Genomic DNA, 18,916 nt, shown 5'->3' with positions numbered 1-18,916 from the left:
AAAAAAAAACAGGTCTTGGTGCTCAAAAATATTTTATTTGCCCATCCTCATCCCCCAACCCCAATATTTTCATTATTTCCTCAACATATGAAATTTTACTAGCAAAAAGTTAATTTTGAATTATACAAAGTTGATTCAAATAACATTGATATACATAATCAATCTCCGTACTTTCAATGTTTGTTCTCCTTTCCTGTTAGAAACTGCTCGGAAAAAAGAGAACAGAGGGGGCTGGGGATGTGGCTCAAGTGGTAACATGTTTGACTGGCATGCGCAAGTCAGTGGGTTCGATCCTCAGCACCACATAAAATAAAATAAAGATGTGTCCACTGAAAACTGAAAAAATAAAACAAACAAACAAAGAGAACAGAGGACAGACTCATGGAAGTGCTTGAACTGATAAGAAGCTGCCACTCAAGCTCAGCATTCAGTCCTGGACAGAGTAAGACTGGTCCATTTTGACATCTACTCCAAAGAGTCTACCAGACAGAATCCTCTGACTGATCCCTGACTGAGCCATAGGAACTGGCTAGAAAAGCCTTCACATCCTCAATACATTCTTCACTTCAGAATACTGGACAAGCATTGATATCCATCTCTCATTACCTTGCTCCCCAGCCAACCATTCTTCAACAAATTCAAAGGAGCAACGCATGCAAGCACACAGAAAAAGATGTTCACTACACACATCCATGTGCGAAAAAGACAACTGGTATTTTTTGTTTTGGGCTATTTCAAATGAAATCACTTCTGCATGACCTCCACAAACAAAAAAAAAATTGTGAAATTCCCATGTAGAAGACAAGATACACTTGCCAAGGAGGCAGTGCCAAGAATTTTGACACTCCAAATGTAGAGTGTGTGTTTAGGAGGCAGTCACAGTTTCCATGAGAGAGTCCCATGAAATCAATTAGAAAGATCCATGCTCTAGCCCTACCATGCAAGTGATGTGACTTGAAAGAGTCACTTAGTCTCAGTAACCATCATCACTAACCACTAAGTCAATGAATAAAGGTCCTCAGGTGTCAAGCTACAAAATGTGGGATGAGCATGGATCAGGATGGGTGGGAGAAGTCTCCCCCTCTAACACAATTAGGGAAGGCTGTGCCTGTCCTCAAGTGGCTGGGGGGCCTGGGATCCTGCCACAGAGGGGGATTCCAAACCTCACATCCCCTGACCCAGGCCAGAAGACCAGGTAGAGTCCAAGAATCCTGGGGTGGCCCAATGGCAATAAAGGTTAAAAGGAACTAGGGATCTGCCTGGACCCTCAATCCCCTACTCTGAGCAGGGCTGCATGACGAGGCCAGAGGCCATCCACAGCAATCTGCCTTTACAGGAAAACAGGGACTGCAGGCTGCCTCTGGCTCACTGAATCAGGGTGGTGTTTTCATAAAGCAAGACCACTTCCTCACATTTGACCAGCAGCTCATGTGCTGACAGCACAATGACTGGCTTGACTCAGGCCCTGATGAATGAAATAGAAAATTCATAGCAAACCCATCTTTAGCTCTTCCACATCATCAGGGGCTCTGGTTCAATTCCGTCCAGAAAGGTATCTGAAATGATTTCTAAACATGCTGGGGACTCACCCGTGTGTGGAACTTTTCAGGAAAAAGGGGATCAAATCTCATGAAGCAACTCTTCTCTCTTCTAACCCATGGGCAATGCAAGGAACCTGCATGATACCAGAGGCTCACTTCTCTCTTCTCGTGTCTTCTGGAAATAAATCATTAATGCGTCCTTCAAGGTGAAGCAGAAGCCTGCATTCCCAGCTGCACAGAAGTGTTTGAGGGCACTGTCTCCCTTAAAACCCAAGAAGAAAAAACAGGTCATTAAACAGTCACATGGATTAGAGTACATGATCAATGATCCCTCCTCCCTGGAGCCTTCCACATGCCCATCTTCCCCATTCACAGTGCAATGTTTGGCCATTCTCAAAGACCAGGAGACCATGATGCTCATCACCAGGAAGTCAGTAAGGAACATGAACAGAGCAGCATGGATTGCAGAAGGTGGCACACCAAGGATCTTCAGCACAGCTACTAGAACATAAGAGCTTAACTTCAGTATTGACTTTCTGACACCTACCAAGTACAATGTTAGTGTCAAGCACAATATCCAGCATCCAAGTAGCAGGTGACTCTCTGCATACATTCACAGAAGTGGGCATCATCTGCATTGGAACAAGGAAGTATCTTATCCTTACTCATAAAAATCGTCATACACAAGGAATAAAATGGATGCAAGACTTCTCATTTCACGATTACGTAGCTGTTGAAATTCCCTATTAAATAATACCTCCTCCAAAATAAAAAGTATCTCAGACATGTGTCAACTGCACAATGGATGACATTTTAAAAATTACAGCCTTTACTTAATAATTATGTATTCGATATGCCTAGTAAGACTCTTTGGGAGAGGAGCACATAGAATTGCATCTTGGAAAAGCTAACATTTGCTGATAAATGTTACTGCTGATGTCAGGCATGGTGAAGTGAAAATTGGATTACTTTAAATACTCAAAGAATGCAATGTTGTAGGACTGGAATCCCTGATTTATAAACAGCATGTGGTTTCTATGAAAGCCAGTGATGGAGCAGGAAGAATGAAGCTGATTGAACAGACGACATCGGGGGATACTGAGGGATAGGCCAAACTGAAGAACATGTTCCAGCTAACTACTGATATATGGGCTCGTGAGCCCAAACCTGTGTTTGATAAAGCACTCATGTAAAAAGGTCTACCATTTAAAAGTGTGTCATTTAAATGGGATCTAGATGCACATCTGATAAAACGGCCTGTAAATTGATGAACTTCATGCAAGCGAAAAAAACAGATGATGGTAGATATAAAGATAAATCCTTGTCTTCACCAGGATGCCTAGAAATAGATTTTATTTGGCTAAGATGCAAATATCTTTAAACAGAATTTCTGAGTTCTCAATGACTTTATTCAATATTATACTGCACAGATCACAATGTTTTCTTTACAGAATAGTCTCTTCTTCTTCAAGCCTCACATAGAAAATGTCTCACAGGACATATGAGGGGAATGATCCAAGGGATGAGAAAATGGCTGGAACCATTCTCAAATGTGCACATTGAGCCTGAAGGTTTGGAAATGGGACAGACACATTGCCTCTTCAAGACTGCACTAGGGTTGCAGGTTACCAACAACTGTCATGACTCCATGTCACTAACTATGCCTAGCTCTCCTCAGAAACCTGAGGACAGCCAACAACCTCAGTTTGAAGGCACCTAAGGTAACCTAAAAGAATTATCACCCTATTGGATCATGAATTAATACATATCACAACTTGACCACTTAAACCAAATCCCAGAAAACTGGAAACAGATGATCATTTCCTCAGATACCCTGACTTCCATTTCATTGCCCAGAGATATTTTGGAAAGAATAAAATAGAATTTCATGCTTTGAATATATCATCCAATACTTTTCTTCCCAAAATGCTAGCACAATGGGTTCACTTTCTCTTTAGGAATTTTACTAATTGTTTGAAAGTTCTAGAGGGCCTGTGTTGGTCTCATAATGGACAAACAATCCAACATCCCCAGAGAACTTACACGTGCGATAAGAAGAAAACAAGGTCAAGCGGAGGAATGGGCAGGGGGATCCAGAGGAAGCTCATTTTCATGGGAGAGAATTCCCCCAATGAAAAGCATCAGAATAGAAACTAAGAAATATACCAACAAAAACAGTATGCTAGCTACTCAACATGCACAAGTCAGAAACCTAGAGAAGAGAATGCTGGCCATGTATGGACAGGTTGAGCTCTTCAGAAGAGCCACCTGGCACTGCTTAGTCAAAGACGTAAACAGACATTCTTTTACCCAGAAATTCCACCTGTCGTACTTTACCTACATATTGCTTAAGCAAGGGGACATGCATAGGGATATTTATCCTCATGTTCCTTATAGACTTGTCTGTGTTGACAGGGAGTTGAGGGCCATCAGGATGCCCACAGCTGGGAAAGTCAAAAGCTAAACTGTGACAGCTGCCAATCTGGATCTATTCAAAGAAATCAATGAAAAACAGATGGACACATGACAGTCAAATCCCTGAATTCAAGTTCTTGCTATCCTACCTACCAACAATCATGCTTGGTCAACACAGTGGCATACCTCAAGACAAAAAAAAAAAAAATTTTAAAGAAAATATTGTGTCATGATTACTTTTCTTCAATGCAACAAGGAAATGGCAATTTTTCCCCATCCGAGATCTGTTACTCTCTTATGCATACTACATGAGATTATTGTGGACATGCTTACAAATAATTATCTACTCAGATACTTTCTGTGACTCACCAAATGCAAATATCTAGGAAGAATTAAAGTCTCCATACGTGAATTCATCATCAAAAGCCTTGAGTCAACAGGTGCTTCACAAAATGGCTTCTTTGCCAACTTGATGACCTCCTCCTCTGGCAATGTTTCCACCTGAAAGATGTCACCAACTTGTTATCATTCATATTTCCACAGTGCCAGTAAAAAGAAACAAAGTCTGATATTCCATTGAATAAATCCTCAAGTGGACCAACCTCCATACTTCCTTCCATATTTTAAAATTAACAAATGCAACTTCAACTCAATAACTTGTATTACGCAAAATGCAACCCTAACCTCTTACACTGTACTCTTTTATAGACTCACATGTCCTAGGTTCTGATTTAACTGTCCATTGAGCAGTCAGAACACGTGCTACTTCACATTCCTTATGGTGTCCAATCCATTCTCTGCCAAGCTGAATACAAACCCCTGGTCACAGGAGAAAGGAAGCATATCTCCTCCAACAACATGCATCAGGAAATAGGACTATCCATCTCGTGGTTTCCATGGAGTTTCCTAAAGGAATCAGTGCTTAGGCTAGTGTCTGAAACCAAGCATGCAAACAACACATTTTAGCAATCAACCGCCATCACTGGGAATCATCCCATGGCACATATTGCAAAAACTGTCCTCAGGCAACTCTCTCACACACAGTGCAGAAACTGGAGCCCGCAGGACTCACTCCCTTGATTCCTACCCAAAGTCGCTGCTCTTTCCATGGCACTTCCAGGAACTACACTGCTTTGTAGAATCCTTAAAAGACCTTAGGATCTCTTCCCAGTGTTCACCAGGAGCAGGAAGTAAACACGAAAGGGTTTTTAAAGGGAGGACTTAAAACAAAACACACAGGTGCCACAGGAAAACAAAAGGACACAGAGTCAGAGACACCTGACACCCCTGGGCGGGTCTCCCTTCTAAACCACCTCCTGCCCCCAGGTCACCTGGGCTCCCCCGTCGCCCTCCCCTCTCCAGGGGCCTGCGGGTCAGGCCACCTCTTCTCCTCTGAGGTCCACGGCGCAGGCCACACTGCTGAGGCCACCGCATCCTGAACAGGACCCTGCAGATCAAACTCACCCGCTGTGACCAGCAGCTCTGCGGAGGAGGGCCCTCAGGTGAGAACCGGGACCGCGGGGTCCGCGGTGGGCGCTGAGGGGACCGCCCCAGCGGCTCCAGGGGACAGACAGCCGGGACCGAGGCTCCAGGGCGGCGGCAGAGTCCTCCGGGTCCCCCCTCGTGTGGGCGCCTAGACCGGGGCGTCTCCTGGCAGCGCACCTTCTCCTGTCACCGACCCCGCGAGCCGGACCCTCCATCCGGGACCTCCAGTCCCACGGGCGCTACTTCCGGGCTTCTCCCCCTCGGAGCTCCCCGCGACCACGGCTCAAAGTTCCCGCCCTGCATAGGCCCCGCCCCCGTCTCCCTGGCGACGGCTCCGCTTCCCCTTTAGGGTTGGCCTGCTGGGGGCGGTGCCCTCCGCGCGCTCCGCCTGCTGGCCTGTCCCTTCAGCTGGGGACCTAGGTTGCCACAAGATCCTCACCTGGATACACACTCCCTGGTGTGAGGCCTGCGGCTGCCCCCTCGTGGCCGTGGGGCCGTGTGACTCGCGCGGATGCTGGGCTTTCTGGTCTGAAAGAGCTCCTTACACAGGGTGATAGGACTGCTGCACAGGAGGACAGGGCCCTGGGAAGGCACAGCAGGACCATCTATATCATTGTGTTTGTCTCTGCTTAGTGGTTTTATACTTTCAATGTGTGTCTCCTGAATATGTTGTGTTAACAGGTGGGGACATTAAGAGGTCATTAGGCCATGGAGACTCCTTCCATGAGAATGGCATTAAGGTCTTTACAAAGGAGGCTTCTCAAAGCAGCCCTTGTCCCTCCCTGTTTTACCTTCTGACACAGGAGGTCACAGCAAGAATGTTCTCAGAACGTGGTACCTGATATTGGATTTCCAACCCCCAGAACTTTGAGAAATAAAATCTTTTCTATAAATTACACGGTTTTTGCCATCACAACACAAACAATCCCAAGAGAGTAAATCAACAATTTCTCTAATTTTGTAATTGTGTAAAATACACAAAACATCCATTTTGTAATTTTAGCCTTTTTTACGTGCACAGTTCAATGGCATTAAGTACATTCATGTTGCTGCACAGCCATCACCACCATACATCCCCAGGACTCTCATCTTGCTGTCAATACTGAATTCTAGTGCCCTCCCCAGGCCCAAGAAAAGAAAATTCTACTTTATGTTTTTATGAACCTGATTACTGGGAATGTGAGATAAGTGAAATTCTAAAAATAATTATGTTTTTGTGGAAACCATCATTGAAATTGGATGCAGTTTACCCCTACTCCTGGAAATGCCAGATCAATTTCAATTCTGCAGGTGTCTCAATTGAATTCTCAGTGACAGGTAGTGGTGACTATGTGCTATGACCTGTTTGTTCATGTCAGGGAGCAGCTCTGATCATGGGATCAGCCTGTGGGTTCCTTCCTCCTCCAGGTGTCTACAGGCCGATATACAGACATGAGCATGCTAAGAAGTGGGCTGGGGCCATCCCTATGGTGCAGAGGAATCTGATTTTGTCCATCCACACACTGTCTTGTGGGTCATGAAGGCTAGAGGTAGAAACACTACCTGGATTCTCTTGGGATCTGAGTGGGCCCAGTCTGTGGGCTAAGAATTGGTATTGTCTCCTAAAGAACAGGGACTAGGGAGTCCAGAGGGCAGGGCTAATTCAGACCTGAGTGTCTTTAAGCCCACTTTCAGAGGGGGTTACACTGTTCTGATGATCCCTGAGGCATATACACATGCTTCAAATCCAGATAGAGGTGCCCAGGTGCAGACTGGGTTGTTATGTGGACTCCCCACCTCCACACACCTGGGATGTCCCAGGGATCTGAGAAGCAGAGCAGCATGACTAGACTGAAGGAGTCCAGTCTCTCTGCATAAAGGTAAATAGGTTTCCTTCAGGGTCCCCAGCAATTCCACATAAAACTAACTCTGCACCCAGAGACCTGGGCATCTTTTTGAGGCTCAGTCAGTTCTCACACCTGTCTCTATCTGGCAGAACCTTTCTGGCTCCCTTTCTACACATTACCTTGAAGATGAAAACCTGGAGGGTGGGACTTTCCATCATACAAAGGTTCCCAGACATGTTCCACAGTGTCACCACTTTCTCTATAGATCTCAACAGTTGACCCCAGCCGGGTAGGGTGGGCCACAAGCCCCCTGGGTTCCATGAACTAACCATAGAAGGACAATCAAGGAACTGTGGCAGGAAAGAGGTAGGACTGTTCAAGGCACATGACAGGGGCAGAGTCCAGAGTGGAATGTAGGGCTCTCACCTGGGATCTTTGCATGTGAAGTGGAGAAATGCTATGGTGTTTGTGGGATGTCCCCCAGGTTCCCTCGGGTCAGGATGGGCTGGGGATGCTCTCTGCATGCTCTTGAAAGACATGGTATGAGGTCCATTGCCCACCACTTGTTCCCATGGAAGACGCCTTAGTGTTGGGGTGCCACATGAGAAAGCCTCACTTCCTTTAAAAATTCAATGTGGAAAAAAAAATCCAGGTGCACGAGCCAGGGATGCAAGGTCCATATATGCTCCCAGTAGTTTCTGGTGGTGACAGTTCACCATCCATGAATCACTCGCCTATCATGATCCTTGGAAAATTCTCTTCCTTTCCTGGTTTTCTCAAGAGCAAGAAGCTTGGGGTTTGGGGAAAGAGGGACCTGGATTATGCAAAGGGTATTGTTACAATACTCTTCCTGGTACTGTGGGGCAGGTCACTCAGAAAACACACCACGTCCCAGTTTTGTCCCAATTGAAGAGTCTTTATTTAGCCAGACAGCCAGTGACTCTCCCCACACTCCCATAACTGTCTCTGCAAGGAACAGCCCCGAGCCTGAACATTTTAGGATATTTAAAGGCAAAAAACCACCTGGGGTGATGTAGCTGCAAGCAAGCAGGTACAGAAACTGAATTAGGCAGTGAGCAAGACAATGCAATGGGCACGTTGGTATTTCCCATGGGACTTTCCAGGTTGGCATAGCAGCAAGCAAGCAGAAGGGAAGTGGGTCAAAATGACCCTAGTTCAGACAAGTTAGAAAATGGTTACTAACGTCTAGACAATCGATCTCTGAGAAGGTACATTGCCCAAGAAAAATACAAACAAAGAAAAAAAAAAGCCAATTTTACATTGTATAAGAATTGCTATTTTGTTTGCCAAGTATGTTGTGCTAGGTAATATTAATAGGTACAGAGGCAGGGCTTTCCCATGGAAGAAGCATTTGTTACATGATATGGAGTCTCACTGTAAAATGGCATCTGTTTGGTCATTGCCCATATAGCCTGGCCCATAACACTGGGTCCAGTGAAAGGACTGTCCTTTAGAAATCTAATGATCCGCATTTGGGTATGGGGCCAGGGTCATAGCCCTGGCTGAAGTGAGGACAACACTCTGGGTCCTGCAGAGGGAAAAAAGAAACAAGGGAGACTCTGATTTCCCTTCATTTCCTCTGGAATTTAGAAGATTTACTGCTTTGTGCTAGGGACCCTGAGACCTCATTGCCTTGGGAATACCCACACTCAGGTCAAGGTTTTGATTTGGGGTTTCCTCCCTGGGGCATAGTGCTGATGCTGGCCACTAGGGGCTGCAGTATTGTCCATGCTCAGAGGGCCCTGGTCATGGTATGTCCAAAGTGTCCCATGCCATGGGACCTCCCATCATTAGCATTCCTGTGCATAGGAGGAGCAACTAAGAGGCAGGGGGTTTCTGAATTCATTTCTTCACTCATCACTGTGTTCCAGCACTCACTCTACCTAAAGGGGTCATGTTGGGCCTGCGCAGGCTCTGAAAGTCACCACCATGAGCCCTACCCTCTGGTAGCTGCACATCTGCATCTGGAGGTGCATAAAATCACAAAGCAGATGCAAGTGAAAGAAAAGAACAAGAGCCAGAGCCAAAATAGGGTCCGGTGTGAAGGAAAGCTGGAGTCACTAGGTGGAGACTGAGAACCATCTCAGTGATGTGGCATTGCTGCAGGAACTAGAATGACATAAGGAAGCCAGTTCTGTTCATTTTGGGAATAGTGTGTTGAGGAAGGCATGGCCACATAGAAATTGGAAGTCCTGATTCAGTGTAGCCACAAGAGGAGGATGGATAAAAGACCAATATGGCTGGAGGGCCTGGGCAGATAGGGATAGGTTAGGGCACACCACACAGCCCAGAGACTGCACTCAATATCCAGAGTTGTGGATCTCCACCCCCTAACTCACAACTGAAAGCCATGGGCATTTATAAGGTCAAGTTTCTGTGCAACTGGGTCCAAGGTGGCTCAGCTGGATGCCTCTGTCTCCATGTCCCTGGAGGCTTTGACTGCATACCCCACTGAGGCTTAGCTGGGAGAATCTGACCCTGAACTCTTGCCTGTGATCCTGGTAAAAAACCAGTTTGGCTGAGACTCAACACTTTTCTGATGGGAGGACTGGTCTTTATCACAAAGTTGTATACAAAGACAGCATATCACTTCATTCCTTGGATCAAGATTGGAAGGGAGACAGAGTGGGGGAAAATGCTGGAGAGGGAGCCAGACAGAAGTCAGGCTTCCCATAACTCAATCTTGGAGGTGACATCCCATCACTTTTGCCCAATTCTATTCCTTAGACACAAGAGGGAAGAGTATGATCCACCTCCAAGTGAGGGGTGTACTGCCTTTGGGAACCAGGAAGCTATGGTATCTTAGAGTCTCTGTGGGTTACCTATCTCCTAGACTGAGAAGAGGCGCTTGGGCCAATGTGAAATCTCACAAGAAGTCTTGGGAAGTTCTATGCTAGAGGGTGACAGTCTCTGAATCCCAATTGCTTCAAACTTGCTATAGATCAGAGTGGGAACTGCAAACAGGAGGGAAAGTGGCATTGCCCAGGTTCTTTAATGAGTTAGATTTTATTCTTTCTCTCCTTCTTGTAATTGTGAATCCTGTCTATGGGTTTCACAGACAATACAGGCATTTATGGGCACATATGCCCAATTCCATCCTAAGAAGTGGTGTGACAGTAATTCCCAGGGAAGAGTTGGGGACACTGGAGCACCCATGAGAGGCACAAAGGTAGGTCTAGCATCACAAAGCTGGTGAGGAGGGGGACTGGTTATGAATCCAGTTTTTGAATCCTCAAAGCAGGAGCTCTAGCTGAAGCCAAGCTGGCAAGGGATGATGGGGGTTGTTAATGAAAATCTGTTCAGTTGTGTACTTGATGTGGTGTGGGGGACAGTCAGCAGTCCATGGGACTCTGGAGTGGTCTCATGTGAATAAAAGGATCAGGTACTGGGACCACAGGAAGTGCTTTCATTGGTTGATGGTTCAAACAGAACATGAAACCCTGGTTAAAAATAAAAAAGGTACCTGCTTTCCTCAGAAAGCTGTCCCAGCTCTCTTGCTTGGGGAGGCTGGAGTAAGAGGGATGTTCTGTTCCACAGCATGCTGAGGCTCAGGCCTCAGGAAATCTCGGGGGTTCCCCATCGCCCAAGTATAGGAACACTGGTTGGGCCTTTGCCCTAGTTGCCAGAGCCTCTGGCGATTTTTCCAGAGAAGCCCAAGACTAACACTGAGCAGCAAAGGGAAGGTTAGCTGAGGCAGGCCTTCATGTCTGACCACTCATTCATGGCCCAGAATTCCAACTTTCTCTTTTTCCCCACCCTGTGTGTGTGTGTGTGTGTGTGTGTGTGTGTGTGTGTGTGTACACACTGAGGACAACTGTTCCGCAGTGGTTTTGCTTCACTTTATTGGAGTCATGTTTCTGTTTTCTGCTATTTCCATCTTTAAACCCACCATTCTTGGTCCCACCCCAGTGTGAAAATTAGCCCACTCAGAACACGGATGGCATCTATAGAGACCATTGAGTCAAATAGGGAGGAAGAGCTCATGAAGCAGTCCATGCCTGTCTTGTATGCAGGAACCCAGACTTAGGTACCACCTTTGTGTGCAACTACTCAAGGTTCATCATGACTCAGCAGGTGCTGCACCTGCGAAGCTCCCAAGCTAAGCTCCCAACCTTCTAACCCAAAGATACCACCACCTAGCTGAACTTGAGAATGGCCTGTAACTTTCTAAGTCCCAATTTGCTGTGTGAAAACTGAGGATTTTAGAAGACCATCCTCATAGGGTATTGTCAGGACCAATGGGATGAGTCCTAGAAGTGTCTGCCACAGCCTTGCATCAGAAAGTGGATTCACCTTCTCAGCCAGACTAAACCACCCTGTCTCCAGCTGGGCCACAGAAGTATGTGGAGCAGCCTACTCACACTGGGCCTCACTCCTTGATATTGTGTTCCCAGCTCATTTTCAAGTGGACTCAGTGAGGGCTGTGGGTTTCTCTAGTGTCTCATTCCCATCTGCAAGAAGAAGGTATCTGCCAGGGGCCTCACTTAACTTGGGCAAAGCAATTTTGCATTCATGAAGGATGTTCCAGATTCCATAGAGAGAAATTCCCATCCTAGTTATAGCCAGAGAAGGGCCGGGGGGCTGGCAGCTCCCATGCCCGGTGAGATATGTGGTAAGCAGCTGGTTGGGGTCATTCTTTGAGGAGCATATATAAGAAGCACCTATTGTGTGAAGACGTTTCTCAGCACATCACATAATTTAGTGAAAAATGGGGGAAATCCGTGCCATCTTTCTTCAGAAAGCTGTCCCAACTCTCTTGCTTGGGGAGGCCAAGCAAGATAAAATTGGCATATAATTTTATCAGTTAGACAGAAACCTCGGGTGTCATATTCTAATGATCACATCAACCTGTCCTCTAGGAGACATGGCTGCAAATTGTCCTACTCCAGTGAAGATGATGGATCACTGGATCAACTAAAAATGGAGTGGACTTGGGGTCAAGATGGAGGGCTCCTATCTCCAGTGTGGGGATATATAAGGTTTTATGGCTTGGGAAGACTGCGAAAACATTGGTTCTCACAATTTTTTTTAACATTTTTATTATTATTTTTGAGTTGTACGTGGACACAATACCCTCATTTTATTTTTATGTGGTGCTGAGGGTGGAACCCAGTGCCTCACACATGCTAGGCGAGCACTCTACCTCTGAGCGGCAACTCCAGCTCTGGTTCCCACAATTTTGAGTCCTGCTTACAGTATAAGGTCTGAAGCCTCAATTGTAGAAGAAGGTAGGAGATGTAGGTGGAATTTTGGTCATTGGGGAACTAAGGAGACTGTGGCCTCAGAGCCAGCTCATGTGCAAATCAACCCCCCAACGCCCATCCCATTCTGAATGCACCACCCCCGTCCTCTCCCCTAGGGCCACAGAAACTTGGAGAGTAGTAGCTCTCATCCCAGGCCTCACTGTTTGGAAATGAGAGCTAGTGTCTTGCTCCCCATGACACTATTCTTCAGAGAGTACCCCCTAGAAGAATAGTGTCACTTGGGAGCAAGATACACAGATCACAGAGAGTGAGGTAGCATGGCAGCAAAAACCCCGGTATGATGTTCAATCGAGCCCTGACAATGATGGACAGGAGGACAGACCCTCCTGGAGATTGCCAGAATGCAAACAAAAAGAATAATGTCAGGGCTCTCCCACGGTAGGGGAGAGCTGGTCACACCATGGATCCAGAGTTTGGGTTTTTTGTTTTTTGTTTTTTTGGAAGGAGAGAGACCTGTCCTGTCACTGCCTGTATAGCCACTGTGTCTTGGCTGGTGTGGACTGACCTGTGGAGAGACAGGGGAGTTACAGAAGTCAAGGTCCATAGGGGTGCTATAGAAGGCTGTGGGAAGGAAAGGCCAGGCTTCTGCTGACTACACACCTGCCTGCCCACAGTGCCATGCCTTTCATTCTGAGCACTGGGATAGAGAGGATTTCCATCAGCCTCCAGGCCTTCTGTGCCTTCAGCTGCTGTTGCCTTTCATGCAGCTCAACATGGGTGGCTTGAACCTGGAGCACTGTGCCCACTACCTGCAGGCCCAGCTTGAGGACATGAAGCGTAGGCTACGAGGCAGAGCCTGAAGGCAAGGAGGCTTAGGGTAGGTACAGAAGGGTAAATGAAGAAACAGTTATATTTTAGCCCCACTGGATGGAATCTCTTAAGTCTGGTGTTGGACTGGGAACAATTATAAGGCTTTGACCACTCAGGCAATGGCCCCAATCTGGGAAAAGGTCCTGAGTGGGCTCTGGGGCTAAGGTCTTCCTGACAGATAGAGGTATTATCTGTTTTTGCAAAGCTGAAGGCAAGGCAGTCATGCTGGAATCTTTTCTCCTATAGCTGCAGCCTCAGGTCCAGTGCAAACTCTAAAATCACCTGCAGAGAGAGAGCCTTCTCCAGGAACTGCACTGCTGCCCAGTCAAATGGCAGCACTAACGTCAGATCCAGAGCTCAAGTCAGCTCCAGCATCTCTTTGGAAGCAAGAGGCGGTTCTAGTGTTAGATTTAGTGTCAGCTCCAGAGCTCCAGGTAGCTTCAGCTCTTGCTCCACTGCTGGATCCAAGTCTGTCCCCAACTCTAGATCTGGAGTCCACCCTAGTGCCAGTTCTATCAGTAGAGGCTTGCCAGTCTTATCCTGTGGCCACAGAGAAAGCGCTAAGGGAAGAAAAGCCTCATGTGTTAACATTCCCTCCAGACCTGGGGGCAGAGAGCTTTGTGCTGATGGATGAGGTGTCTTGGCATGGCTGAGCAGGGCGGTTGAGCTTCTTTCTGGTCTCTGCTGCCTAGACCTGCTGTTCCCTGCTCCAGATCCTGTGTTCCTGCCCCAACCCCAGGTTGCCATTGCAGCCAGGGGTGCTCACTCCTGGGAGGTGATGAGGTTCCAAAGGAAATGATATGTCCATGAACTCTGAGCAGGGCAGGTGAATCAGGACAGCATCAATGGCAGTAAAGTGACAGTCCTCCCAATGTCAGTGGGGTAGGTGTGCCTTTGTACCTTCCAGAAGGAGCAGCATGCAGAGAGAGGCAAGGTAACCAAAAGTACAAGCAGCATTTTGGGGGATAAAGAACCTTTAGAAGCAGACCCTGTGCAAAGTTCAGCTTCCCTGTTTGGTGGCAGACTGTGAGGACAATGCTGTCTCTGACTGCATCCTCAATCTTTGTCTAACCCAATGAGCCAAGATGGCTCAGTGCATGGGTATAATTTCCAGAACTCCCCAAACAGAATTGTGAACCTATGTATCCTGCAGTTTCTGAAATTCTACTGATGTTGCCATCCCCATGTTTCTTGGAGTCAAATTCAGAGTTCTCAGCAATGATGTCCAGCATCACTGCATCTTTGAGCAACACCTCTTCAGTGTCACCCAGGACCTTTCCCATGGCCATCAAAAGCAACATTGAGTCCAGTATCTCAGGGGTATCCACTAGCAGTTCCTCACTGCCACATATCCAGCTAGAGGAGCAGAGCATGGAGCGCAAGAGCATCCTAGTGTGGCTGACAGCAGGGATGTCACCTGGGTGCCCACACTGGAAAAGGCAGAAAACATAGCAAACACCATGGACGAGCCCTGTCCTCAGGAGTGTCAGAGTCTGCATATCCCTTGAACGGGGAATCAGAGGGTCTCTTTGTAGAATTTTTATGGATGTGCAGTATATTCCCAATATTCCAGGTGTCCAGCTGCAGAGGAGCCATGTTCAATCCTCCCCCTGCTGACTCACTTGTTTGGTGTCTTAGCTGTCAGGCCCAAAGCCTTTAGAGTTTCTACCTGTGATAAGCACAGATTCATCCTGCATCCCAGAGCAAATCTGGCATAGAGGGTGCCACTGGCCCATTCCTCTGATCTCAGTGGAAGTGGAAAGTAGAATGGAACTTCTACTCGAGTGAAATATGGCTCCACATAGGACAATGGCAGGTACAGGCAGTCTTTTGTATGAAGATTAGGCTAGTAGCCCATCAGAAGACCCCATATAATTACATGGAGGCCAGATGCTAGTAGCAGGATAACAAGAAGGTGCCCTTGTATTCATAGCTAAGGTGTCTCCTGAATGTCCCAGGCCACTATCCAATGGGTATCGCCTCCGGGGCACATACCCTGATGACCTGTCTCCCACCCTGATCCAGGTGACCTGCCAGGGTAGAGGGCTTTGGACCAACACTTGCTTAAGGAGGAGGGTCTGAATAAATTTGAGCTGCTGCAAATCGTCTCCAAGCATTAGAGTAAGTGGGACAATCAGATGGTGGGGAGTAATGATCAACAAGCAGGCTCAGGACAACTCACAACCCAATAGAAGAGTGCCTTAGCCTAGAAAAACAGGCATAATGTGTAGTGGGCCTTGTGCACCAAGGAAACTGCACTGAAGTGGGCTTAAAATCTGTAGTAGATTCTCTGTGCTGCCCCAGGGCCTGTTGGACCTCCCTAACATGTATCCTCCCCTGCACCTGATCAGCCATTGAAAAGCTAACATCCATGAGGGGCAGAAAAGAAAAGCTCCTTCAAGCAGCAGTATACACCATGGGTCACTGATAGGGATGATTTAACAGTAACATGGGAAAAAATGGGCTACAAGTGGAATCAGCACTGATGTGGACTGAAACAGCACATGTTAAAAACCAGGGGTAGGACCTGAGAAGCCCTGCCTATGGGGAGAAATGTCAGTATTGTAGCAACTGGGAACAGGACACAATAACACATAAAGGCCAGGAGACAGCCTGTTTGGGCTGTGTTTTGAAAATTCCAAGTCCTTTGTGCCTGTGTGCCCATCTCCAAATGAGATCAGAACAGCCAGGTTATTATCCCTTCCTTTGTCAGCTAAGGGGTCCTAAACACAGAGGCCAAAAAGCTGATCTGTAAATAATTTCATTGCTGTTTTCTTTCCTGTGAGCCAGGAACTCATAGCAGCCACGATCCAAGTCTGTCCACAGTGAAACATACCATCCCTATGGCTCCTATGACCAGTTCTCTAACATTTTCATAAATAACCAAGTCTGAGGTTGGAGTGTCTTACATGCAAGGCCAAGATTGGCTAAGTTGCAGGCATGGTGTCTCATGCCTGTAATCCCAGCCTCTTGGGAGGGTGAGGCAGGATGATCACAAGTTTCACGCCAGCCTCAGCAACTTAGCAAGACCCTGTCTAAAATGAAAAAAGCTGGGAATATGGACCAGTCGTTAAGGGCCTCTGGGTTCAACCCCTGTACCAAAAAAAAAAAAAAAAAAAAAAAACAAAAAAACAACAAAAAAGAATAGGCTAAGAAAGTGGAATCAAAAGTAGAAACATCCAAACCATCATTGATTGAGAGCAAGCTCTGGGCCAGTGAGGATTGTGGGTAACAGATGTCCAAAGAAAGGACAAGCTGGATGCATGAAACCCACTTTGTGTTATGACATATGAATTATGGCAGGAGGGTTGCAGTGATGCCAGACCTCTCCTGGTTCTCCTGGTTGTTGGAATGCTTGTTTGCATTAGGGAAACTCTGGAGATATGGCCTCTGCTTTAGAAAGCCTGGTCCAGTTGGAGGTGGTTACCACCAAAAAAGGAAGCATGGTCACAGTGGGGTGCCTGGTTAGGCATCCTTTCTTTCATGACTGTGACAAGTACCTGAAAAAAATACTTAAATGAAGAAACATTTCTTTTGGCTTCTGGGTTCACTACTTTCCATTCTTTGTGAACTCACTCCATTTTTGGGTCCTTAACAGAGGCCATACATAGGCAGAAGTTTGTGGGAGAGGCAAGCTACTCAGAGCAGGTCAATAGGTCATAGAGAGAAAAAAGAAGGATAAGGGGAAGCAAGATGTGAAGGGGAGGAGAAAGAGGAGGAGGAGGAGGAATATAAAAAGCACATGAAGATATAAAATAACCAGAATAAGATTACAAATCAGAAGGATAATGATGAGAAGGAAGAGGAAGTGGAGCTCATCTAAAAAAATATATAGTTCCTTAAGTCATCCTTCATCCATGCACAAAAGACTTCCAATTTATACCACCTCCCAGGACTGTATTCATTTATAAATGGATTAATCCACTAAGAAGGTCAAAGCACTCACCATCAAATGCTTCCCCGAAAACCCATGTGTGAACATTGCTTCACTGGGAGAAGAGCTTCAGCACATGAGCCACTGGGGCAAATCCTGATGTAAACTCCAGCAGTGTCTCTTTAGCAGGTCCAACCTGAACTGAGACATTCTGGAGTCCAAGGTGCTTTTTCATTGAAAGGTGGTAGTTTGGTTTAGTTCCTATGCACAGTCTTTCCTCAGGAAAGAATCATTGAGAAAGTCTTTGGTAGAACTGTAGCTGGATCAGAGGGCTCTCAGGTCTATGGCTCAGGCCTGACCCTGGCAGAGACTCTCAAGTGTTGCAAGTGTCCTGTGGTGTACCCCTTGAGAGTCACTTACCACCCACTGGCCCTCTCTCTTCAGAGCTGAAGATCCCTGACAAAGGAAATGTCTTTTATTCCATGAATACTCAAGTCAAATATGACTTCAGAGAAACAACCCACCAGCAAGTGAGACAAGGTAAAGGGAAGGAAGATAAACACCCTCCTTATTCACTCTTTCCTCCTGGTGCCACTGCACATCCACACAAGGAGGTAAAAACCCTCAGCTCCTGGATATATGTTCTAGGAGCCCCATAGAACAGGCTGGGGTGGGTTACAGTTTCTGGGCTTTGCTGATGTTGCCATATCCCACAGTTCTTCAAATCAACTTTGGAGTCCTCTGAAATAAAACCTAGGTTCATGGCCACCAAGAAGTCCAGTGTCACTGGAGTCATTATTTGCAGATCCTCAAGGACCTTCTACAATAAGCAGGTGGGAGACAGCTGTTTGGTTCATTTCAGCTCAGAGGAGCAGAGCAGAAAAAAGTACAAGAATGTCCTGGTAAGCCTGGCAGCAGGGGTGTCTCCTGGTTGGCCCAGGGCAGGAAACTAACACATATCAAAGGCCATTTAGAATTGAAGCTTCTGGATGGTCAGGAAGGACAGACAGAAAAAAGAGAGAGGTCAATGTGAAGGGCTTGACCTGAGATGAGGTAGAGCACCAGCATGTCCACCCCACATCTGGGGGAGTCTGTGGTTTAGATCCTGTGCATAATCTTCCTTCAGGGAAGAATCACTGAGGAAGTCTTTGGTGGAACTGTAGCTGGATCAGAGGGTTCTCAAGTCTGTGGCGCAGGCCTGCCCTGGCAGAGACTCTCAGGGGTTGGGGGTGTCTTGTGGTAGAGTCCTTGAGTGTCAGCTACCAATCCTCTCCACCTCTCTCTGCAGAAGTTGACCATGCAATCATCTATTTCTCCATGCATCCTCAAATGAAGTATCATTTCCTTGTAAGAAAACATCCCACCATGAAGAGGACCCAGGTCAAGGGAAAGGAGGTAAGCATCCACCTTATTCGTGCTGACTCCTGGTGCCATTCCACATCCACACAAGTGATATGAAGCCTCATATGGACATATGTTCTAGAATGCCCGTAGAGCAAACTGGCAAGTTGGGGTGGCGTTCAGTTTCTGGGCTTTGCTGATGTCCATCCCCCACAGTTCTTAGAATCAACTTCCAAGTTGTCAAGGCTGCTTTTAAACAAGCAGGTGGGAGACACTTGCTTGATTTGCATCCGGTTAGAAAAACAAAGCCAAAAGAATGCCAAGACTGTTCTGGTAAGC

General features: G+C 46.7%; 1 protein-coding gene and 1 long non-coding RNA gene across 4 annotated transcripts in view; both read right to left on the bottom strand.

Annotated features, from left to right (window-relative positions):
• LOC144372406 (uncharacterized) overlaps positions 1–18,916 on the bottom strand; it is a 65,845-nt gene that overhangs the window by 16,246 nt on the left and 30,683 nt on the right. The gene's annotated exons all lie outside the window — the stretch shown is intronic.
• On the bottom strand, positions 16–17,954 carry LOC144372405 (uncharacterized). 2 transcript variants are annotated; one of them, XR_013432430.1, is made up of 4 exons: positions 17,309–17,954; positions 4,326–4,457; positions 2,089–2,173; positions 16–1,803 (listed from the first exon to the last, which is right to left on the bottom strand). It is a non-coding gene; the product is annotated as an uncharacterized LOC144372405 (long non-coding RNA). The 2 variants fall into 2 exon arrangements; XR_013432429.1 differs by lacking the exon at positions 17,309–17,954 and adding an exon at positions 4,671–5,152.

The sequence above is a fragment of the Ictidomys tridecemlineatus genome, unplaced genomic scaffold (assembly GCF_052094955.1).
Source record: "Ictidomys tridecemlineatus isolate mIctTri1 unplaced genomic scaffold, mIctTri1.hap1 Scaffold_1016, whole genome shotgun sequence".
Taxonomy (NCBI): domain Eukaryota; kingdom Metazoa; phylum Chordata; class Mammalia; order Rodentia; family Sciuridae; genus Ictidomys; species Ictidomys tridecemlineatus.
The sequence above is the reverse complement of the archived record's forward strand: the minus strand, read 5'-3'. Positions and strand labels throughout refer to the sequence as shown.